The sequence below is a fragment of the Bos mutus genome, chromosome 15 (genome assembly GCF_027580195.1).
Source record: "Bos mutus isolate GX-2022 chromosome 15, NWIPB_WYAK_1.1, whole genome shotgun sequence".
Taxonomy (NCBI): domain Eukaryota; kingdom Metazoa; phylum Chordata; class Mammalia; order Artiodactyla; family Bovidae; genus Bos; species Bos mutus.
In genome coordinates this window covers 63043898-63068052 of record NC_091631.1, presented here as the reverse complement: position 1 = coordinate 63068052, position 24155 = coordinate 63043898, and the positions used below count along the sequence as shown (strand labels likewise).

The 24155-nt window shown below is 39.1% G+C and overlaps 1 protein-coding gene across 1 annotated transcript in view; it reads left to right on the top strand.

The window, feature by feature from the left end:
* Positions 1 to 24155, top strand: part of GUCY1A2 (guanylate cyclase 1 soluble subunit alpha 2) — a 500240-nt gene that overhangs the window by 461271 nt on the left and 14814 nt on the right. The window lies entirely within an intron of this gene.

Sequence of the window (24155 nt, the reverse complement as noted above, 5' to 3'; positions counted from 1 at the left end):
AGAGGAGCTATTCCACGTTGAAGGTCAGGAGGGGTGGCAGTGAGGAGATACCCCTCGTCCAAGGTAAGGAGCAATGGCTGCACTTTGCTGAAAGAGCCGTGAAGAGATAACCCACGTCCAAGGTAAGAGAAACCCAAGTAAGATGGTAGGTGTTGCAAGAGGGCATCAGAGGGCAGACACACTGAAACCATAATCACAGAAAACTAGTCAATCTGATCACACAGACCACAGCCTTGTCTAACTCAATGAAACTAAGCCATGCCCTGTGGGGCCACCCAAGACGGGCTGGTCATGGTGGAGAGGTCTGACAGAATGTGGTCCACTGGAGAAGGGAATGGCAAACCACTTCAGTAGTCTTGCCCTGAGAACCCCATGAACAGTATGAAAAGGCAAAATGACAGGATACTGAAAGAGGAACTCCCCAGGTCAGTAGGTGCCCAATATGCTACTGGAGATCAGTGGAGAAATAACTCCAGAAAGAATAAAGGGATGGAGCCAAAGCAAAAACAATACCCAGTTGTGGATGTAACTGGTGATAGAAGCAAGGTCCAATGCTGCAAAGAGCAATATTGCATAGGAACCTGGAATGTTAGGTCCACGAATCAAGGCAAATTGGAAGTGATCAAACAAGAGATGGCAAGAGTGAACGTTGACATTCTAGGAATCAGTGAACTAAAATGAACTGGAATGGGTGAATTTAACTCAGATGACCATTATATCTACTACTGCAGGCAGGAATCCCTTAGAAGAAATGGAGTAGCCATCATGGTCAACAAAAGAGTCCGAAATGCAGTACTTGGATGCAATCTCAAAAATGACAGAATGATCTCTGTTCGTTTCCAAGGCAAACCATTCAATATCACAGTAATCTAACTCTATGCCCCAGCCAGTAACGCTGAAGAAGCTGAAGTTGAACAGTTCTATGAAGACTTATAAGACCTTTTAAAACTAACACCCAAAAAAGATGTCCTTTTCATTATAGGGGACTGGAATGCAGAAATACGAAGTCAAGAAACACCTGGAGTAACAGGCAAATTTGGCCTTGGAATACGGAATGAAGCAGGGCAAAGACTAATAGAGTTTTGCCAAGAAAATGCACTGGTCATAGCAAACACCCTCTTCCAACAACACAAGAGAAGATTCTACACATCGACATCACCAGATGGTCAACACCAACATCAGATTGATTATATTCTTTGCAGCCAAAGATGGAGAAGCTCTATACAGTCAGCAAAAACAAGACCAGGAGCTGACTGTGGCTCAGATCATGAACTCCTTGTTGGCAAATTCAGACTTAAATTGAAGAAAGTAGGGAAAACCACTGGACCATTCAGATATGACCTAAATCAAATCCCTTATGATTATACAGTGGAAATGAGAAATAGATTTAAGGGACTAGATCTGATAGAGTGCCTGATGAACTATGGATGGAGGTTCATGACATTGTACAGGGCACAGGGATCAAGACCACCCCCATGGAAAAGAAATGCAAAAAAGCAAAATGGCTGTCTGAGGAGGCCTTACAAATAGCTGTGAAAAGAGGAGAAGTGAAAAGCAAAGGAGAAAAGGAAAGATATAAACATCTTAATGCCGAATTCCAAAGAATAGCAAGAACAGATGAGAAAGCCTTCCTCGCGATCAATGCAAAGAAATAGAGGAAAACAACAGAATGGGAAAGACTAGATATCTCTTCAAGAAAATTAGAGATACTGAAAGGTTGTTGTTGAATCACGCAAAGACACTGGGATTCTTGGCCCCCAGAGGAGAATAATTCAATCTGGGGCCAGAGACAAGGCTTGATCGCTCAGAGCTTTTGTGTAATAAAGTTTTATTAAAGTATAAAGGAGATAGAGAAAGCTTCTGACATAGGCATCAGAAGGGGGCAGAAGAGTACCCCCCTGCTAGTCTTCAGCTGGATGTTATATAGTCACTAGCAGTCTGTTAATGAAAGAAAGGAATGTCTTAAAATTCAGAATGGCACCAGGCCCCTCACCCATAAGATGCATTTTGGGGTAATCTTGGCACAAATGGTTTATCCTGGGCCATAAAATGATTAACTTGAATCTTGAATAAGGGCAGACCACCATACAAATAGTTTCATTTACATAGATTAGGGTAACAATATCTGAGTATAACATACTGGTTTGTCACATACACACTGAGGAAACCAGAAGGGAAAGAGACACGTGTACCCCAATGTTCATCGCAGCACTGTTTATAATAGCCAGGACATGGAAGCAACCTAGATGTCCATCAGCAGATGAATGGATAAGAAAGCTGTGGTACTTATACACAATGGAGTATTACTCAGCCATTAAAAAGAATTCATTTGAATCAGTTCTAATGAGGTGGATGAAACTAGAGCCTATTATACAGAGTGAAGTAAGCCAGAAGGAAAAACACCAATACAGTATACTAACGCATATATATGGAATTTAGAAAGATGTCAAGTAGGTTTTGAGCCAAGAGGCGGAACCGACTTGAAGACAGAGTTTGGGGGTAAATGCATAGTATATTAGCATATCTTAAGATAAACATTTCCATAAGAAAAACGTATTGGTTATCTCTAGGTGAAACCAGGGGTCATTATGGCAACACAGTATTTTAAGAGAAACCTCCTTTTAAATTTGTATAGAGAAGGAAAAAATATTGCTAGTTTGTTTCGTCCTGCCGCTTAAGAGAGCTAAAAATGTCTGACACTTGCAGGCTATTTCCTCCGTTTGGAGATCCCTGGCCTTCCTGCCTGTTACGCTCTCAATACTTCATGCAAAGATGGGCTTGATAAAGGACAGAAATGGTATGGACCTAACAGAAACAGAAGATATTAAGAAGAGGTGGCAAGAATACACAGAAGAATTATACAAAAAAGATCTTCACAACCAAGATAATCACGATGGTGCGATCACTCACCTAGAGCCAGACATCCTGGAATGTGAAGTCAAGGGGGCCTTAGAAAGCATCACTACGAACAAAGCTAGTGGGGGTGATGGAATTCCAGTTGAGCTCTTTCAAATCCTGAAAGATGATGCTGTGAAAGTGCTCCACTCAATATGCCAGCAAATTTGGAAAACTCCGCAGTGGCCGCAGGACTGGAAAAGGTCAGTTTTCATTCCAATCCCAAAGAAAGGCAATGCTAAAGAATGCTCAAACTACCACACAATTGCACTCATCTCACATGCTAGTAAAGTAATGATCAAAATTCTCCAAGCCAGGCTTCAGCAATACATGAACCATGAACTTCCAGATGTTCAAGCTGGTTTTAGAAAAGGCAGAGGAACCAGAGATCAAATTGCCAACATCCGCTGGACCATCGAAAAAGCAAGAGAGTTCCAGAAAAACATCTATTTCTGCTTTATTGACTATGCCAAAGCCTTTGACTGTGTGGATCACAATAAAATGTGGAAAATTATGAGAGAGATGGGAATACCAGACCCCCTGACCTGACTCTTGAGAAACCTATATGCAGGTAGGAAGCAACAGTTAGAATTGGACATGGAACAACAGACTTGTTCCAAATAGGAAAAGGAATACATCAAGGCTGAATATTGTCACCCTGCTTATTTAATTTATATGCAGCGTACATCATGAGAAATGCTGGACTGGAAGAAGCACAAGCTGGAGTCAAGATTGCTGGGAGTAATATCAATCACCTAAGATCTGCAGATGACACCACCCTTATGGCAGAAAGTGAAGAGGAACTAAAAAGCCTCTTGATGAAAGTGAAAGAGGAGAGTGAAAAAGTTGGCTTAAGGCTCAGCATTCAGAAAATGAAGATCATGGCATCTGGTCTCACCACTTCATGGAAAATAGATGGGGAAACAGTGTCAGACTTTATTTTTTTGGGCTCCAAAATCACTGCAAATGGTGACTGAAGCCATGAAATTAAAAGATGCTTACTCATTGGAAGAAAAGTTATGACCAACCTAGATAGCATACTGAAAAGCAGGAGACATTACTTTGCCAACAAAGGTCCGTCTAGTCAAGGCTATGGTTTTTCCTGTGGTCATGTATGGATGTGAGAGTTGGACTGTGAAGAAAGCTGAGTGCTGAAGAATTGATACTTTTGAACTGTGTTTTGGAGAGGACTCTTGAGAGTCCTTTGGACTGCAAGGAGATCCAACCAGTCCATTCTGAAGGAGATCAGCCCTGGGATTTCTTTGGAAGGAATGATGCTAAAGCTGAAACTCCAGTATTTTGGCCACTTCATGTGAAGAGTTGACTCATTGGAAAAGACTGATGCTGGGAGGGATTGGGGGCAGGAGGAGAAGGGGACGACAGAGGATGAGATGGCTGGATGGCATCACTGACTCGATGGACTTGAGTCTCAGTGAACTCCGGGAGTTGGTGATGGACAGGGAGGCCAGGCGTGCTGCGATTCATGGGGTCTCAAAGAGTCGGCCACGACTGAGTTACTGAACTGTGAGCTCCATATGGCTTCAGGCACCCTGTCTGCTGATAAGCAGGTCTGTACTCCTATCCTGCTGGTTGTGTGCCATGAGGTGTTCTAGTACCAAAGCTTGCAGGATGTTGGCTAGGGCTGGGTCTTTGTGCTAGCACAGTGATCACTATTCTCTGGGACTTCCTTCACCAGTGTCTTTGTCCCCTCACAGCCCCCATCCCCAGTTAGCCACAGCCAACCCCCACCTCTCCAGGATACCCTGCAATTTTCATATGAAGATACAGCCCTGGCCCCTGTGGAGTTACTATTTTTTGCTGGATTCCAGTGTATGTAAAACCTTGTTTTTACCCTCCAAGTGTAGAGTCTTTGTTTCTCCCAGTCCTGTGGAGTTCCTGTTCTCTACTTCTACTGGCCAAATGCTTTGGAGATGATTGTTCTTACGGCCACACTCTGGGGAGCCTGATGTGGGGCTCAGAACTCTCATATTTATGGGAGAACCTCTGTGATATTTTTTTCCGGTTCATGGGTCACTCACCCAGTGCATATGAGATTTGATCATGTCATGAAAGTGTCCCTCCTTTCATCTCATTGTGGCTTCTTAGTTTTTTAATGTAAAATATCTTTTTGGTTAGTTCCAGTTATTTTTATTGATGGTTATTTAGAAGTTTTGATTTTGGCATTTTTCTGAGAGGAAATGAGCTCAAATCCTTCTACTTTGCCCTCTTTCCCAGAATCAAGGGGCTGCTTTTAGTCTGGATGCTTGCTGCCTCCTTCCTCAGTATGTGCTGGCCATTATCTCCTTGATATGCAGTGTTAAGGTACAGCAGCCCTTCCCTAGACAGTGGGGCCAAGTCCTGGCTCCTGCTCATGGATTTCCTAGTGGCAAGAGCTATCTACGTAATCCTGGGACTATGGGAGGAAGCTCTGGTCCCATTTTTTTTGCAAATTTTTTTAGTTGTGAAATCTATCCATACCATCCAGGGGCAGCTGGGACAGGTCCTGACACCTGCACATGGATTTTCTAGTGGCAGAAGCTATGGACTCTCCTGGGACAATGAGGGCAGGACATGGCATCTACTCACAAGTCTGATAGAGGCAGCCAGTGCCCGCCTCTGGAGCCTAAGATGGCAGCAGTGACTCACACCTGCCCCTAGAGCCCCTAAAGGTGGTGCCTTGTTGCCTGGGAGTGCTAACAGGGAAAAAAGCACATATGGTGGTCCTGCTCATCTCTTTATGAGCCTTTTTTTTTTTTTCCCCCAATAATAGTGGCCCTGCCCATCTCTTTGTGAGCCTTTTTTAAAATAATGATGACTTGCCTCTCTAAGCAGGCCCAGGCTCCTTCAGATCATACCCTCAGTTTCCACAACCTGACCTCTTCAAACTGTTTCTACACATCTAACCCTAGTCCTTTCCCTGGATCTGACCTCCAGATCCTGAGCTTCAGCACTTGGTCCCCACCTGTACTGACAGAGGAATGTCTCAGGATGGGAACTGAAGGGCAGAAGTGCTGAATCTCTGTGCAGGGTACTCTCCATTTTTCCTTCCATAAACCTGTTGCTGCTCTCTCCTGTTAGGCTGTGAAGCTCGCCCTCTATTTAGGCTGATCTCCCCATTAATGGAAAGACTTCCCAGGGAGGAGGGATCTTTCCTCCTTCACAGCTCTATCCTTGGGGTGCAAGCTCTGTTCTGATTCCTTTTGTCCTACCCAGTTATGTGGAGGTTTTCTTGTTTTCCTGGATGTGTGAAGTCTTCTGCTGACTATCAGTAGCTGTTCTGTGTGAATTATTCCACTTGTAGATGTATTTTCAATGTTTCTGAGGGAAAAGGTGAACTCTATGTCTTACTGTTGAGTAAGAAAAGATCAAGACTACTATCTTGATCCCCTTTCCTCATTCAGAAAAGTTTATATTCATTTATTTTTAGAAAGATTATATAATTTCATAAACTTTGAAAAGGTGTATATTTTGCATATTATGATAAATTGAAATAATTTTCTGGGTAATTCACTCCAAATATATTTTGCCTGAAATGTCTAAGTAGTTGATGAAAATAACACTTTTAGAAATATTTTTAAAGTGTTAAGTTTAAAATGAATAACATAATACTATAATTTCACCACTGGTTTGAGAATTTATATTTGTTTCAAATCTTGTTTAATAAAAATAAAGACATTTCCTTTGAAATTTTTCCTTCCTTTCTTTGTGACAAATACCCTAATGAATCTGGTGTCTTTCGAAGCCTAGTGTCTTATACATTGACTTTGTTGTGTGTATCCATAAACAATAGAATTTTATTTTAATTTGCATAAATGATATGTCTCTATAAACCTTCATTTGACCTTTTTAAAAATTTCATGTTTTAGCATCCATCCTTGCTGAGACATATATAGCTCTAGTTCATCATTTTAATCATGCTTCAACTTTCCAGGGTATGACTGTGCTGTGTTTCAGTTTTTAGTCATCTATTCCTGTATTGATGAACACTTAGGTTCTTTTTAATTTTTAATTATTACAAAGTATGTTCCTATGAACATGACATGATCACTATGATCATTACATAAGTTTAAGCTACTTACATTTCATGTGATATAAATAACTGAGTTTCCTCTAGGTTACTAGAATTGGAATGATTAGGTATTGTTTACTTCAATATTCATTTTGACCTAGGAATGAAGATTTTGAAATCAAGACTGTAACTTTTATATCATAGTATTTATTTTTTAGACTGAGTGTGAGTCATCTTGTTGCCTGCAGTAATGCTCAAGGATCATTTCTTTTTCACCTAGAGCACTTTATTGCCAGTTTCATTTCTAGACAAAAAGAAATTTTTATTGAATTTTTCATGCTTGATGTTTTCATTTCTCTCTGAATGATGCTATGTTTGCATTCATCTTTATTCCCATTGATTCACATTTGTAAATAATCCACATTTTACAAGCAATTGTCTATAATATCATGTTTCTGATCTATGAAACTGAAATAATTCCTTATATTAGGGACATTTTCAGCAAATTTTGAAATGGTATTCATACTCAAATTATTTGCCTGAGCAGAATCAATTGTATTTCCTTACTAAGTGCAAACTAATAATGTAGAAAGACCGTTTAATTCCTTTATATAAAATTTCCTTAACTTTTAAGCATTTTTCTTTTCTCATATTTTACAATTGACCTGCTTACAGACTTTTCCAGAGAAGGCGATGGCACCCCACTCCAGTACTCTTGCCTGGAAAATCCCGTGGACGGAGGAGCCTGTTAGGCTGCAATCCATGGGATCGCTAAGAGTTGGACACGACTGAGCGACTTCCCTTTCACTTTTCACTTTCGTGCATTGGAGAAGGAAATGGCAACCCACTCCAGTGTTCTTGCCTGGAGAATCCCAAGGACGGGGGAGCCTGGTGGGCTGCCGTCTATGGGGTCGCACAGAGTCGGACATGACTGAAGTGACTTAGCATAGCATAGACTTTTCAGAATGCCTCTTTTCAATGACTGTGAGAGACCCCTTTTTCAGTTCAAACCAAGTTACCTTCTAACCAGTGATATATAAACAGCTCATCATATCAGGTGATGTACAGTGGAGCAGGATACAGTAGTGGCTAAGTGAACCAGAATTAGAATGCCTTGGCTTTCACATTAAACAGAAAACCATCTCTGTTTGTAATGCTAAAACATTGTGTGTTTAATGCATATAACAAAAATCACAGTGAATATAGGCATACTATTCAGAATTTCACTTTACAATTTAGAGGAATGCATGTTTCTAGTAAACTGAGATATGCATGGAAAAACTGAAGAAAGATTAACCTACTTGGATATATTTTTCTTTGCATGTGAAAGTTAATAGTTACTGAGTGTGTGTGTCTGTCTTGTCTGACTCTTGGGGACCTCATGGGCTGTAACCCTCAAGGCTCTTCTGTCCATGGAATTTTCCAGGTAAGAATACTGGAGTGGTTTGCAACACTACATAGAAAATCTGCTTCTATTCCTTGTCAATATTATTATTACATAAGCATGAGATATTATTGTAAATATCTATGCTTCTTAGTATAGATACTTAATAAGAGGAAATACATTCAAAGGGCTTCAGAGAATTCTGTCTAGTATATATAGAGTTTGGTTTTTAAAAAATCAGAATGCTCATCCACACTAGTGACTATATTTTTTTTTTAATTTGGGCTGGTATTTTCTTGTCCTATAAGTCTTTCAAGTGACTTTATTGATCATCTTATTCTTCAGAGAAGCACCAAAGATAGTAAACACTGTATTTTACAAAATAAAAAAAAATTAGTAAATACAAATGCCAATACTGTTTCCAAAATGACAAATTAAGCTGTGACTCAAAAATTATATTTCTGGATGGGGTGGGGAGGGAGATGGGAGGAGGGTTCAGGATGTGGTGACACATGTGCACCCGTGGCTGATTCATGTCGATGTATGCAAAAACTACCACAATATTGTAATTAACCTCCAATTAAAATTAATTAAGTAATTTAAAAATAAAGAATTATATTTCTATTTTTTTTTTCAATTACAAAGACTGATATTCACATTATCCTTTTAAAAGTGTCAATAAAAGTCACACAGAGCAAAATTGATTGGGATATTCTACTTAAGGACATTTTTTATTTTGCTCTTTCTTCCTTTGTCTCTTTGATGTATCAAATAGCATATTCCCTCAGATAATATAATTCTGAAGATTGGAAATCATAAGGCTTCCTAATTTTAAAAAATCAATCTGGTTGACTTTTTTGACACTTGGAATATTCTACCTCAATCATTCCATATATTTACCACCACAGTTAAGGTAATAATAGTGAAGTCTTTGAGGATAAGAATATAATGTTATATTATTTTTATAGTAAAAGTTATATATATTAGTTCACTTCTGTAAGTCTAATTGCTTATGGTTGTCAGAAACAATACAAAAATATATAAGTAAGTATTATGTAATAATGGCTAACTAGTGCTTCCCTGGTGACTCAGTGGTAAAGAATCTGCCTGCGGTGCAGGAGACATGGGTTTAATTCCTGGGTATGGAAGATCTCCTGGAGAGAGAAATGGCAATCCACTCCAGTATTCTTTCCTGGGAAATCCCACAGATAAAGAAGCTTGATGAGCTATAGTCCATTGGGTCACAAAAGAGTAGGACACAACTTAGCAACTAAACAACAATTTTTCATAGATATGAAATGAAAAGTGGGACTTGCAATTTTGACATTCTTATGATAGTCTGACTGACTGGCATAGGTTTGGTCTATATCATAAGGCTCTAGATTGAATGCAGAAATATTGCTATATTAGGACACATTCTTTACTCTGTATGAAGGGTGTTTCTCTTTTCCCATGACAGTAATGCTACAAAGTTAATTACCAAGTTTAGGGGGCAGAGTTTAAAGACATGAGTTGGTTTCATGTCAATAGCTCTAATTTGGCAGACATCTATTAATTTCACACAAAAGAGGAATTTCAATGAAGTACAAAAACTAGCTATTTTATTGGCCATAAATATCTTTACAAATAATATCAAGTTTACTAAATTCTTCATATTATCTAGATCACTATGCAGTGAAAAATAGTTACTAAAATAATTGAGCATAATTCCCTCTAAAGTAAGAGGGAAATCGAAGGCACATCTTTCTTTTCTTCACTAAAAATGGCACCATGGTAGGTGACTGGGTGGTAAATGTTTATTTTGCAATTAATAACGAATAAATAACATTATTTATTTAGAATTTTTTAGATGTTCACATTTAAGCTAAAAAGTCTAAGCTAAATTTTTAAATATTTCTTGACTATGAAACCAATTAAGTGAAATTTGATTTAAATATCCAAAGTAGAACATAGATAAATACAGTATGTTAAGGTATTGAGCGATGGTATACTATTTAAGTAAATATTAAGGTTAGCGTGTTTATGAGTTCCCTGACATATTTTCTAAGCATATTTGTGGGGAAATTACAGGATGGTGCTAGTCATGCTCTCACCCCATGCTCTCATGCCCTCTTGCCCATGTTCTGTAAACAATGACTTTGCATGGTTGTGTAACAGCTGAAATCACTTCTAACACTGCTCATGCATGTCATGTACTCACTTGGTCATGAAAGCCCTCGCTGTTGCTGCATCAGGACTTCATTGGAGCGGCATCATGGTTATGTTATATGAGGTTATGTTGTGGCTGCTGCTATGGCTGCTGGGTCAGCCAGGAGAGAGGCTGTGTTATGGCTGCCAAGCCAGCCATGAAAGAATAAACATGTCTGCAGTTTCTACAGCTCCTCAAGTCTTCTCCAGCCTCTTAGCTCAAGCCTTGCCAACCCTGCATTCAGTGAACAGTGCACACAGTGAGAAACAAGACAATCTGCGTCACAAACACGGTCAGTGATACAAGACTATTGTGTGTACTTTTCTGGAAAAATGTTTTTTTCTAATACATTAGATGCAAAGTGACCCGTAGTTTGGAAGATTCCTTAATTGTTTCTGACTGATTAAATAAGTGATTGGGTAAACAAAAAAATATCAATATCAGGAAACTCAAGTTCACCTTAATTTTCTGCTTCTAATTAGTTTATGACCCTAGGTAAGACATGTGAATAATCTTGTCTTCTGTTTCCTCATGAGTTAGAAAAAAATCAGCAGGTCTATATTATTTCCAAAAATTGTACACTAAATTATGGAAAATAAAAAGGATATTAGTGGAAGAATAGTAAAATCTAAATAAAGCCTTCAGTTCAGTTAATATTGATAGCATACTATAATTGATTTCTTAGTTATGACAAATAAATACCAGAGTTATGTGAAATGTTAACACTAGGAAAACAGAGTAAATAGTATAGGGGAACTCATTGTACTATCCTTTCAATACTTCTCTAAATCTAAAATTATTCCAATATAAAGTACATCTAGCAAGGCTGAGAATTTATTTTATTTTCAACTTTGATATATGCTATTAGAGACCCATTGCATACATTTGAGTCCACAAGAAACATGATGAAAGAAAAACTTATTTAGAGGTAATGTTTCACATGGAGGGAATAGGGAAAACTAGAGGAAATATAACTATTAAAAGACAATATTACAGTTCCAGACTTGAGCTAAGACTGAGGTTGTGGGAATAGAAGGAAATTTCTAACATATGAATATCTTTAAAGAAATAACTAACAGAGCTAACTAGGCAAAATCACATAGCTATTATATGTATTGTAATGTCATTTTTACTAAATTTTAAAAATAATAATGCTTTGTGAACTTATTTTTTTCTTTCAAAATTCAAGATTTGGCAGGTAATCAAACTTTTCTAAGTCAATTTCTGTTTATCACTTTTTCTCATTTATGCACATTGCTCTTTAAAGGAATTTGCAAAATTTTATATTGTATTATTAATATATTGGATTGTTATATTAAGTATATAAGTATGTTACAATTCCTCACAAAACAAAGGAGTTTAATTTCAAACAAAGACCATAATTTTTATTATGAGAATACATTTTAAAGGTAAGAAAATAGAATATATTGGGAGAAGTCACCTTTAAACTTTGTTTTTGTTCAGTCACTAAGTCATATCTGACACATTTGACTCCATGGACTCCAGCATGCAAGGGTTCCCTGTTCTTCACTATATCTTGGACTTGGCTCAAATGCATTTCCATTGAGTCAGTGATGCTGTCTAACCATCTCATCCTCCATTGTCTCTTTTTTCCTTTTGCCTTCAATCTTTCCCAGCATTATGGTCTTTTCCAATGAGTCAGCTGTTCACATCAGGTGGCCAAAGTATCGGACCTTCAGTTTCAACATCAGTGCTTCCAACATTCAGGGTTGATTTCATTTAGGATTGACTGGTTTGAGCTCCTTGCTGTTCAAGAAAATCTCAAGAATCTTCTCCAGCACTACAATTCAAAAGCATCAATTATTTGGCACTCAGTCTTCTTTATGTGCCAACTCTCAAATCTGTACATAATTATTGGAGAGACTATAGCTTCAACTATAGAAGCCTTTGTCAGGAAAAGGATGTCTTCTCCTTTAAACATGATTTCTATGTTTGTCGTAGCTTTCTTTCCAAAGAGCAAGTATCTTTTAATGTCTTGGCTGCAGTCACCATCTACAGTGATTCTGGAGCCCCCCCAAAATAAAATCTGTAACTCCTTCTACTTTTCCCCATTCTATATGTTATGAAGTGATGAAACCAAATGCCATGATCTTAGTTTTTTTAATGTGAGTTTCAAACTAGCTTTTTCACTCTCCTCTTTCACCCTCAGCAAGAAGCTCTTTAGCCTCCTTTAGCTCCTAAAGGAGCTCTTTAGCTCTTTACTCTCCTTTAGCAGAGTGGTATCATCTGCATATCTGAGAGTGTTGATATTTCTCCTGGCAATCTTGATTCAGCTTGTGATTCATCCAGCCTAGCACTTCACATGATGTATACTGCATATAAGTTAGATAAACAGAGTGACAATGTACAACTTTGTCATACTCCTTTCCCAATTTTGAAACAGTACATTGTTCCATGCCTGGTTCCAACTATTGCTTCTTGACCTGCATACAGGTTTCTCTGGAGATAGGTAAGATGGTTTGGTATTCCCATCTCTTAAGAATTTCCCACAATTTGTTGTCATCCACATAGTCAAAGACTTTAAATTAGTCAATTAGGCAGAAGTAGATGTTTTTCTGTTACTTCCTTGATTTTTCTATGATCCAATGAATGTTGGCAATTTGATCTCTGGCTCTTCTGCCTTTTCTAAACCCAGATTGTACATTCTTAGTTCACATATGTTGAAGTCTAGCTTAAAGGATTTTGAGCATAACCTTATAAGCATGTGAAGTGAGTGCAATTATATGATAGTTTGAGTATTCTTTGGCATAGCCCTTCTTTGGGACTGGAATGAAAACTGACCTCTTCCAATCAACCTTCCTGACTTCAGACTATACTACAAAGCTACAGTTATTAAGATAGTATGATACTGGCACAAAAACATAAATATAGACCAATAGAACAAGACAGAAAATCCAGAGATAAATCCATGCAGCCATGGACACATTATCTTTTACAAAGGAGGCAAAAACATACAATAGAGAAAAGACAGTCTCTTCAACAAGTGGTGCTGGGAAAACTGGTGAGCTAAGTGCAAAAGAATGAAATTAGAACATGTCCTAATGCCCCATACACAGAAATAAATACAAAATGGATTAAAGACCTAAATGTAAGGCCAGAAACTATAAAACCTAGGCAGAAACTCTCTGACATAAATCACAGCAAGAGAATCTATGACCCAACTCCTAGAGGAATGGAAATAGAAACAAAAGGACCTAATAAAAAGGTTTTTCACACAAAGGTAACTATGAGAAATGTGAAATCAATCCTCAGAATGGGAGAAGATAATAGCAAATGAAACAACAAACATAGAATTAACTCCAAAGTATACAAGTAGTTCATGCAACTCAATACAAGAAAAATAAACAACACAATCAAAAAAGTGTGCAGAAGACCTGAACAGATATTTCTCCAAAGACATGAAGATTGCTAGTAAACAAGTGAAAAGATTCTCAATATCACTCTCTATTAGAGAAATTCAAATCAAAACTACAATGAGGTATCACCTCACACCAGTCAGAATGACCATCATTTAAAAATATACAAACAATAAATGCTGGAGAGAGTGTGATGAAAAGGGAACCCTCTTACACTGTTGGTAGAATGAAAATTGATGCAGCCACTATGAAGAACAGTATGCATATTCCTTTAAAAACTAGGAATAAAACTCCATATGACCCAGCAATTGCACTACTGGGCATAGAGCCTGAGGAAACCATAGTTGAAAAAAACACACATACCCCAGTGTTCATTGGAACACTATTTACAATAGCTAGGACATGGAAGCAACCTAGATGTGCATCAGGAGATGAATGTATGAGGCAGTTTTGATACACAGACACGATGGACTATTCAGTTCAGTTCAGTTCAGTTCAGTCGCTCAGTCGTATCCGACTCTTTGTGACCCCATGAATTGCAGCATGCCAGGCCTCCCTGTCCATCACCAACTCCTGGAATTCACTCAGACTCATGTCCATCAAGTCAGTGATGCCATCCAGCCATCTCATCCTCTGTCGTCCCCTTCTCCTCCTGCCCCCAACCCCTCCCAGCATCAGAGTCTTTTCCAATGAGTCAACTCTTCGCATGAGGTGGCCAAAGTATTGGAGTTTCAGCTTTAGCATCAGTTCTTCCAAAGAAATCCCAGGGCTGATCTCCTTTAGAATGGACCAGTTGGATCTGCTTGCAGTCCAAGGGACCCTTAAGAGTCTTCTCCAACACCACAGTTCTAAAGCATCAATTCTTCAGCGCTCAGCTTTCTTCACAGTCCAACTTTCACATCCATACATGACCACTGGAAAAACCATAGCCTTGACTAGACAGACATTTGTTGGCAAAGTAATGTCTCTGCTTTTCAATATGCTATCTAGGTTGGTCATAACTTTCCTTCCAAGGAGTAAGCGTCTTTTAATTTCATGGCTGCAATCACCATCTGCAGTGATTTTGGAGCCCCCAAAAATAAAGTCTGCCACTGTTTCCACTGTTTCCCCATCTATTTCCCATGAAATGATGGGACCAGATGCCATGATCTTAGTTTTCTGAGTGTTGAGCTTTAAGCCAACTTTTTCACTCTCCACTTTCACTTTCATCAAGAGGCTTTTTAGTTCCTCTTCACTTCATCCATAGGGTTGTGTCATCTACATATCTGAGGTTATTGATATTTCTCTTGGCAATCTTGATTCCAGCCTGTGCTTCTTCCGGCCCAGCCTTTCTCATGATGTACTCTGCATATGAGTTAAATAAGCAGGGTGACAACATACAGCCTTGACATACTCCTTTTCCTATTTGGAACCAGTCTATTGTCAACTATAAAGAGGAATGCATTTGAGTCGGTTCTAATGAGGTGAATGAATCTAGAGCCTATAATACAGAGCAAAATAAGTCAGAAAGAGAAAGACAAATGTCATATATTAATGCATACACATGGAATCTAGAATGATAGTACTGATGATCCTACGTGCAGGGCAGCAAATGTGACACAGAAATAAAGAACAGACTTTTGGACACAATGGAGGAAGAAGAGGTTGGGATGATATGAGAGAATAGCATTGAAACATTCAAATTACCAAATGTAAAACAGGTGGCAAGTGGGAGTTTGCTGCCTGACACAGGGAACCCAAAGCTGGTGCTCTGTCACTCCTATAGAGGTGGGTGGGAGAGGCAGATAGGAGGGGGATACAAGAGGGAGGGAACATATGTATACCTGTGGCTGATTCATGATGATGTGTGACAAAAGCCGTCACAATATTATAAAGCAATTATCCTACTTTACAATTGAAAAAGAAATTAAAAGTAGAACTATCATATGACCCACAAATTCCACTCTTGGATGTTTATCCAAAGAAAACAAAAACACTAATAAGAAAAGATATACACCTCTATGTTCCTTGCAACTTTATAACAAAGACAAAAATATGAAAGCAAACTAAGTGTCAATTGATAGATGAATAGATAAAGAAGATATGGTATATGCATATAATGGAATATTACCCATTTATTAAAAAAAATGAAATCCTGTCATTTGAGACAACATGGATGGCTCTAGAAGGTATCATGCTATGTGAAATAAGTCAGACAGGAAAAGGAAAATACTGCATAATTTCACTTTTGTGTGGAATCTAAAAAACAAAACAAGTGGCCAAACATAACAAAAACAGCATTATGGATACTGTGAACAAACAGATGGTTACTAGAGAGGAAGATGTTGGGGGCAGGAGAAATAGTTGAAGAAGATTAAGAGAAACAAAGTTCTCATTATAGAATAAATGAGTTATGATTATCAAATGTACAGTGTGGGCAATATTTCAGTAATTATGTAATATCTTTATATGATGACATATGGTAACTAAGCTTATCATGGTGATTATTTTGAAATGTATAGAATATCAAATCACTACTGTGTGTAGCAGAAAACAAAATAGTATATTGTAGATCTACTATACTTCAAAACTAAACAAACATAGCAAAAGAGATCAGATTTGTGGTTACCAGAAGGGGTTGGAGGGAGCAGAAATGGGATGAATGTAGTCAAAATGGACAAACTAAGTTATAAGATAAATACGTACTGAAGATGTAAGATACAACACGAAAAATGTAATTAACAGGACTGTGTTCTTGCCTGGAGAATCCCAGGGACGGAGGAGCCTGGTGGGCTGCCGTCTCAGGGGTCGCACAGAGTCGGACACGACTGAAGTGACTTAGCAGCAGCAGCAGCAGCATGTTATATTTGAAAGTTGTTAAGAGTAAACCCTCAGTTCTCATCAAAGGGATTTTTTTTTCTCTAATTTTGATCTCTATGATATGTTCACTGGCTTCCCTGGTGGCTCATGATAAAGAATCCACCTGCAATGCAGGAGCTGCAGGTTTGATCCCTGGGTCCAGAAGATCCCCTGGAGGAGGACATGGCAATCTTCTCCAGTATTCTTGCCTACTCCAGTATTCTTGCCTGGAGAATCCCATGGATAGAAAAGCCTGGTGGGATACAGTCCATAGGTTTAAAAAGAGTCAGACACAACTGAAGCAACTGAGCATGTATGCATAAGATGCTCACTAAACTTATTGTGGTAGCTATTTTATGGTGTAAGTAATTTCAGCAGATCACCTTAAACTTATGCAGTGCTATATGTCAATTATACTGCAATAACACTATTTAAGAAAAAATATTTTAGTCTTCAGTTCAGTTCATTTCAGTCGCTCAGTCATGTATGACTCTTTGCGACCCCATGAATCGCAGTACGCCAGGCTTCCCTGTCCATCACCAACTCCTGAAGTTCACTCAAACTCATATCCATTGAGTCAGTGATGCCATCCAGCCATCTCATCCTCTGTCGTCCCCTACTCCTCCTGCCCCCAATCCTTCCCAGCGTCAGAGTCTTTTCCAATGAGTCAACTCTTCACATGAGGTGGCCAAAGTATTGGAGTTTCAGCTCAGCATCAGTCCTTCCAAAGAACACCCAGGACTAATCTCTTTAAAATGGACTGGTTGGATCTGCTTGCAGTCCAAGGGACTCCAAGAGTCTTCTCCAACACCACAGTTCTAAAGAATCAATTCTTTGCGTTCAGCTTTTATCACAGTCCATCTCTGACATCCATATATGACCACTAGAAAAACTATAGCCTTGACTAGATGGAACTTTGTTGGCAAAGTAATGTCTGTGCTTTTCAATATGCTATCTCAGTTCAGTTCAGTTCAGTCGCTCAGTCGTGTCCGACTCTTTGCAACCCCATGGACTGTAGCCTACCAGGGTCCTCTGTCCATGGGATTTTCCAGGCAATAGTCCTGAAGTGGATTGCCATTTCCTTCTCCAGGGGATCTTCCCAACCCAGGGATCGAACCCTGGTCTCCCGCATTGTAGACAGATGCTTTATCATCTAGGCCACCAGTGAAGTCCTAACTTTCCTTCCAAGGAGTAAGTGTCTTTTAATTTCATGGCTGCAATCACCTTCTGCAATGATTGTGGAGCCCAAAAAAATAAAGTCTGCCACCGTTTCCACTGTTTCCCCATCTATTTCCAATGAAGTAATGAGACTAGATCTCAGTCCCATGGGGCCATGATCTTAGGTTTCTAAGTATTGAGCTTTAAGCCAACTTTTTCACTCTCCACTTTCACTTTCATCAAGAACCTTTTTAGTTCCTCTCCACTTCTGCCATAAGAGTGGTGTCATCTGCATATCTGAGGTGATTGGTATTTCTCCCGGCAATCTTGATTCCAGCTTGTGCTTCTTCCAGCCCAGCATTTCTCATGATGTACTCTGCATATAAGTTAAATAAGCAGGGGTACAATACACAGCCTTGACGCACTCCTTTTCCTATTTGGAACCAGTCTGTTGTTCCATGTCCAGTTCTAACTGTTGCTTCCATGAGACAGGTCAGATGCTCTGGTATTCCCATCTCTTTCAGAATTTTCCACAGTTTATTGTGATCCACACAGTCAAAGGCTTTGGCATAGTCAATAAAGCAGAAATAGATGCTTTTCTGGAACTCTCTTGCTTTTTCAATGATCCAGCGGATGTTGGCAATTTGATCTCTGGTTCCTCTGCCTTTTCTAAAACCAGCCTGAACATCTGGAACTTCATGGTTCACATATTGCTGAAGCCTGGCTTGGAGAATTTGAGCATTACTTTACTAGCGTATGAGATGAGTGCAATTGTGCAGTAGTTTGAGCACTCTTTGGCATTGCCTTTCTTTGGGATTGGAATGAAAACTGACCTTTTCCAGTCCTGTGGCCACTGCTAAGTTTTCCACATTTGCTGGCATATTGAGTGCAGCACCTTCACAGCATCATCTTTCAGGATTTGAAATAGCTCAAGGGGAATTCCATCACCTCCAATAGCTTTGTTCATAGTGATGCTTTCTAAGGCCCACTTGACTTCACATTCCAGGATGTCTGGCTCTAGGTGAGTGATCATACCATCATGATTATCTTGGTCATGAAGATCTTTTTTGTACAGTTCTACTGTGTATTCTTGCCACCTCGTCTTAAAATCTTCTGCTTCTGTTAGGTCCATACCATTTCTCCTTATCAAGCCCATCTTTGCAAGAAATGTTCTCTTGGTATCTCTAATTTTCTTGAAGAGATCTCTAGTCTTTCCCATTCTGTTGTTTTCATCTATTTCTTTGCACTGATCACTCAGGAAGACTTTCTTATCTCTCCTTGCTATTCTTTGGAACTCTGCATTCAGATGCTTATACCTTTCCTTTTCTCCTTTGCTTTTCACTTCGCTTCTTTTCACAGCTATTTGTAAGGCCTCTCCAGACAGGCATTTTCTTTTTTGCTTTTCTTTTCCATGGGGATGGTCTTGATCCCTGTCTCCTGTACAATGTCACGAACCTCAGTCCATAGTTCATTAGGCATTCTATCAGATCTAGTCCCTTAAATCTATTTCTCACTTCCACTGTATAATCATAAGGGATTTGATTTAGGTCATACCTGAATGGTCTAGTGGTTTTCCCTACTTTCTTCAATTTAAGTCTGAATTTGGCAATAAGGAGTTCATGTTCTGAGCCACAGTCAGCTCCTGGTCTTGTTTTTGTTGACTGTATAGAGCTTCTCCATCTTTGGCTGCCAAGAATATAATCAATCTGATGTCAGTGTTGACCATCTGGTGATGTCCATGTGTAGAGTCTTCTCTTTTGTTGTTGGAAGAGGGTGCTTGATATGACCAGTATGTTCTCTTGGCAAAACTCTTTTGGCTTTGCCCTGCTTCATTCCGTATTCCAAGGCCAAATTTGCCTGTTACCGCAGATGTTTCTTGACTTCCTACTTTTGCATTCCAGTCCCTTATAATGAAAAGGACGTCTTTTGGGGGTTTTAGTTCTAAAAGATCTTGTAGGTCTTCATAGAACCATTCAACTTCAGCTTCTTCAGTGTTATTGGTTGGGGCATAGACTTGGATTACTGTGATATTGAATGGTTTACCTTGGAAACGAACAGGGATCATTCTTTCATTGTTGAGATTGCATCCAAGTATTGCATTTCTGACTCTTTTGTTGACCATGATGGCTATCCATTTCTTCTGAGGGATTCCTGCCCACAGTAGTAGATATAATGGTCATCTGCATTAAATTCACCCATTCCAGTCCATTTGAGTTCGCTGATTCCTAGAATGTCGACGTTCACTCTTGCCATCTCCTGTTTGACCACTTCCAATTTGCCTAGATTCATGGACCTAACATTCCAGGTTCCTATGCAATATTGCTCTTTACAGCATCAGACCTTGCTTCTATCACCAGTCCCATCCACAACTGGGTATTGTTTTTGCTTTGGCTCCATCCCTTTATTCTTTCTGGAGTTATTTCTCCACTGATCTCCAGTAGCATATTGGGCACCTACTGACCTGGGGAGTTCCTCTTTCATTATGCTGTCATTTTGCCTTTTCATACTGTTCATGGGGTTCTCAAGGCAAGAATACTGAAGTGGTTTGCCATTCCCTTCTCCAGTGGACCACATTCTGTCAGCCCTCTCCACCATGACCCGCCCGCCTTGGGTGGCACTACACGGCATGGCTTAGTTTTATTGAGTTAGACAAGGCTCTGGTCCATGTGATCAGATTGACTAGTTTTCTGTGATTATGGTTTCAGTGTGTCTGCCCTCTGATGCCCTCTCGCAACACCTACCGTCTTACTTGGATTTCTTTTACCTTGGACATGGGGCATCTCTTCACAACTTCTCCAGCAAAGTGCAGCCCCTGCTCCTTACCTTGGACGAGGGGTATCTCCTCACAGCTGCCCCTCCTGACCTTGAACGTGGAGTAGCTCCACTCGGCCCTCCTGCACCCACAGGACTAAACTTTATTAGGAATTAACAGGTCTGGATTCTACTTCCAGTGCCAACAGTGCCTTACCCCTGGGGATATATTTGGAGAAAACCATAATTCAAAAGATACAAGCACCACAATGTACACTGCAGCATGGTTTATAATAGCCTAGACATGGAAGCAGCCTAAATGTCCATTGACAGATGAATGGATTAAAAAAATGTGGTAAATATATGAAATACAATGTTACTGAGCCATATAAAAGAATGAAATACTGCTAATTGTTGCAACATAGATGAGCCTAGAGATTATCACAAAATGAAGTCGGCAGAGAAAGAAAAATATCATATGATACCACTTCTCAGTTCAGTTCAGTTGCTCAGTCGTGTCCGACTCTTTGTGACCCCATGAATTGCAGCACGCCAGGGCCCCTGTCTATCACCAACTCCCAGAGTTCACTCAAACTCATATCCATTGAGTCAGTGATGCCATCCAGCCATCTCATCCTCCGTCGTCCCCTTCTCCTCCTGCCCCCAATCCCTCCCAGCATCAGAGTCTTTTCCAATGAGTCAACTCTTTGCATGAGGTGGCCAAAGTACTGGAGTTTCAGCTTCAGCATAATTCCTTCCAAAGAAATCCCAGGGCTGATCTCCTTCAGAATGGACTGGTTGGATCTGCTTGCAGTCCAGGGGACTCTCAAGAGTCTTCTCCAACACCACAGTTCAAAAGCATCAATTCTTCAGTCTTCAGCTTTCTTCACAGTCCAACTCTCACATCCATACATGACCACTGGGAAAACCATAGCCTTGACTAGATGGACCTTTGTTGGCAAAGTAATGCCTCTGCTTTTCAATATGCTATCTAGGTGATACCACGTCTATGTAGACTCAAAAGATACAGATGAATTTATCTGCAAAACAGAAACAGAATCAGAGACTTCAAAAACAATCTTATGGTTACCAAAGGATAATGATGAGGCAGACTGGTACATTAGGAGTTTAACATATATACACTACGTATATAAAAAAGGTAATCAACAAGGACCTACTTATAGCACAGAGAATTTTACTCAATAGTCTATTGTAACCTATGTGGGAAAAGAATCTGAAAAAGAACCACTTTGTTATACACCTAAATTTAATGTATCATTGTAAATCACCTATACCCTATATGTGTATTTTTATGTGAAATAAAAAAGTAAATAAATAAATTGAACAAATAAGAATAAAATATTTTTAAAAAATACTTTTTCAAGACAAAATACTTCACCTATCATTCATAAAAGTAAATATAGATTGCTCACTTTTTAAGAATTCTTAATACTGCCAACTATTGTTTTCAAATAATATTTTTATCCGTTAAGAACATTTGAGAAGACATGGTTTTTCCCTCTTTAGTATAAAGATTATTATTGTTGTGTAATGATCTTAAATTTTTCAAACATTGCTTCTTCTCCTTACACTAACTGCTTTTTTGACTTTGCCTTCTCCCTGTCACAATGATTCCTTTCTTCTCAATCTATCTCTTATCCTGCATAACTTCAATCTCCTGTTAACATTTATGTGTCTTAGGAAAATGAGTTGTTTTTAGGGAAAGGGTGATAGGTTTAGCTCTACTGTGCCTCCAAATAAAGTCTAAAGTTTTAGTTTCAGACTTTAAAGTTTGTCTTAACCTACTGCTTCAGCTTTAACTCTCATTCTTACCTCTTCTAAAATAAAATCCGATGGTTGGAACATGTTGATCCTGATCATAATTTTCTTGTATCTAAATCTTTGATTATGTTGCTCCCCACGTTCATTTGTTGAAATTCTGCCTCTCTTTAAATACCATTTCATTCATGAGAGTTTAGTAGCCCTCCCACTGGAAACCCTCTCTGAACTTCAACACCTTTGTGGATTAACCTTTTTTATGGCATCTAGCCTTTTGGTCATTTTTAATTAATTAATTGGTGTGTGTGTGTGTGTGTGTGTGTGTTAGTTGATCATTCGTGTCTGACTCTTTGTGACCCCAGGGACTGTAACCCACCAGCCTCCTCTGTCCATGGAATTCTCCAGGCAGGATTACTGGAGTGGGTTGCCATTCCCTTTTCCAGGGGCTCTTGCCAACCCAGGGATTGAAGGGGAGTCTCCTGCACTGCAGGTAGGTTCTTTACCACCCAAGCTACAAGGGAAGCCCGTGTGTGTGTGTGTGTGTGTGTGTGTGTGTGTGTGTGTATAATATATATATATATATAGGCTGTGTTGAATCTTAGTTGAGGCACTTAGGATCTTTGTGGCATGCAGGATCTTCCATTGTAGCACACAGGCTCTTCGTTGCAGCACATGGGCTTCTCTCTCATTGTGGTATGAGCATCAGAGTGATTCAGTATTTGCAGTGAGCAGCCTCACTAGTTGAGGCAGGCAGGCTCAGAAGTTGTGGCATGCTGGTTTAGTTTCCCCACAGCATGCCGAATCTTAGTTTCCCAAGTTGGGATCAAACCTGTGTCTTCTGCATTGGAAGCTGGATCCTTAACCACTGAACCACCAGGGAAGTCCCTAGTCTATTGTGTTATATTACTTTTATATTACTGTGACTTTTCTTTGCTTATTCAGTTTTTACTTTCTGTTTCTTTTTTCTCTGTGTCTTTGTCTGTTGACAAAACTTGAAGCTTCTTAGGTTGTTGTATTCTGCCTATCATTATATTCACAACAGTATCTAGGATACTTTTCTAGGGCAATAATTGTAACCCATAAGAGTTGTTGAATTAAATTGAATTGCTGGGGACTTCCTGGTGGTCCAGTGGTTATGAATCTGCCTACAATGCAGGGGATGTGGATTTGATCCCTAGTTGAGGAACTAAGATCCCACATGCCCTGGAGCATATAAGCCTGTGAGCTGCAACTATTGGGCCCATTTCCTTTGGAGTCCGAATGTCACAACTAGAGAGTCCGCATACCACAAGGAAATATCCTGCAAGATGCAGTGAAGATCCTGTGTGCTGCAACCAAGACCCACTAAATGCACTCAAATAAATAAATAAATAATTTTAAAAATTGAAATGCTAGGACACTTTTCTATGTATGGCTATTAAACTGAACCTTTCCTAGAATTGGTCAAGAATAAATCTCCAATATTAGTACACTAGAAAATTGTCTTTATGACTGGAAGAGTCAATCTATTTGACAAATAAATGCTGGTAAGTTTACAAAATATGTATTGCTAGAAAATAGTAACCAGATATCACAGACACATTGAGTTATGACTGTTCTACAAAGCTAAAAACTTGATTTATATGAATGACACATAGGATTTAAAGCTTATTCAGAGTCTATAAAACATTGAAGGAATGTTCCAGACTTTAGGCAGATTTTTAAAACAGAAAGGGTAAATCTTGCATGTTTGAATAAAAACATGTATTATGCAGTTTCTTTAGCCTTTTAAACAAA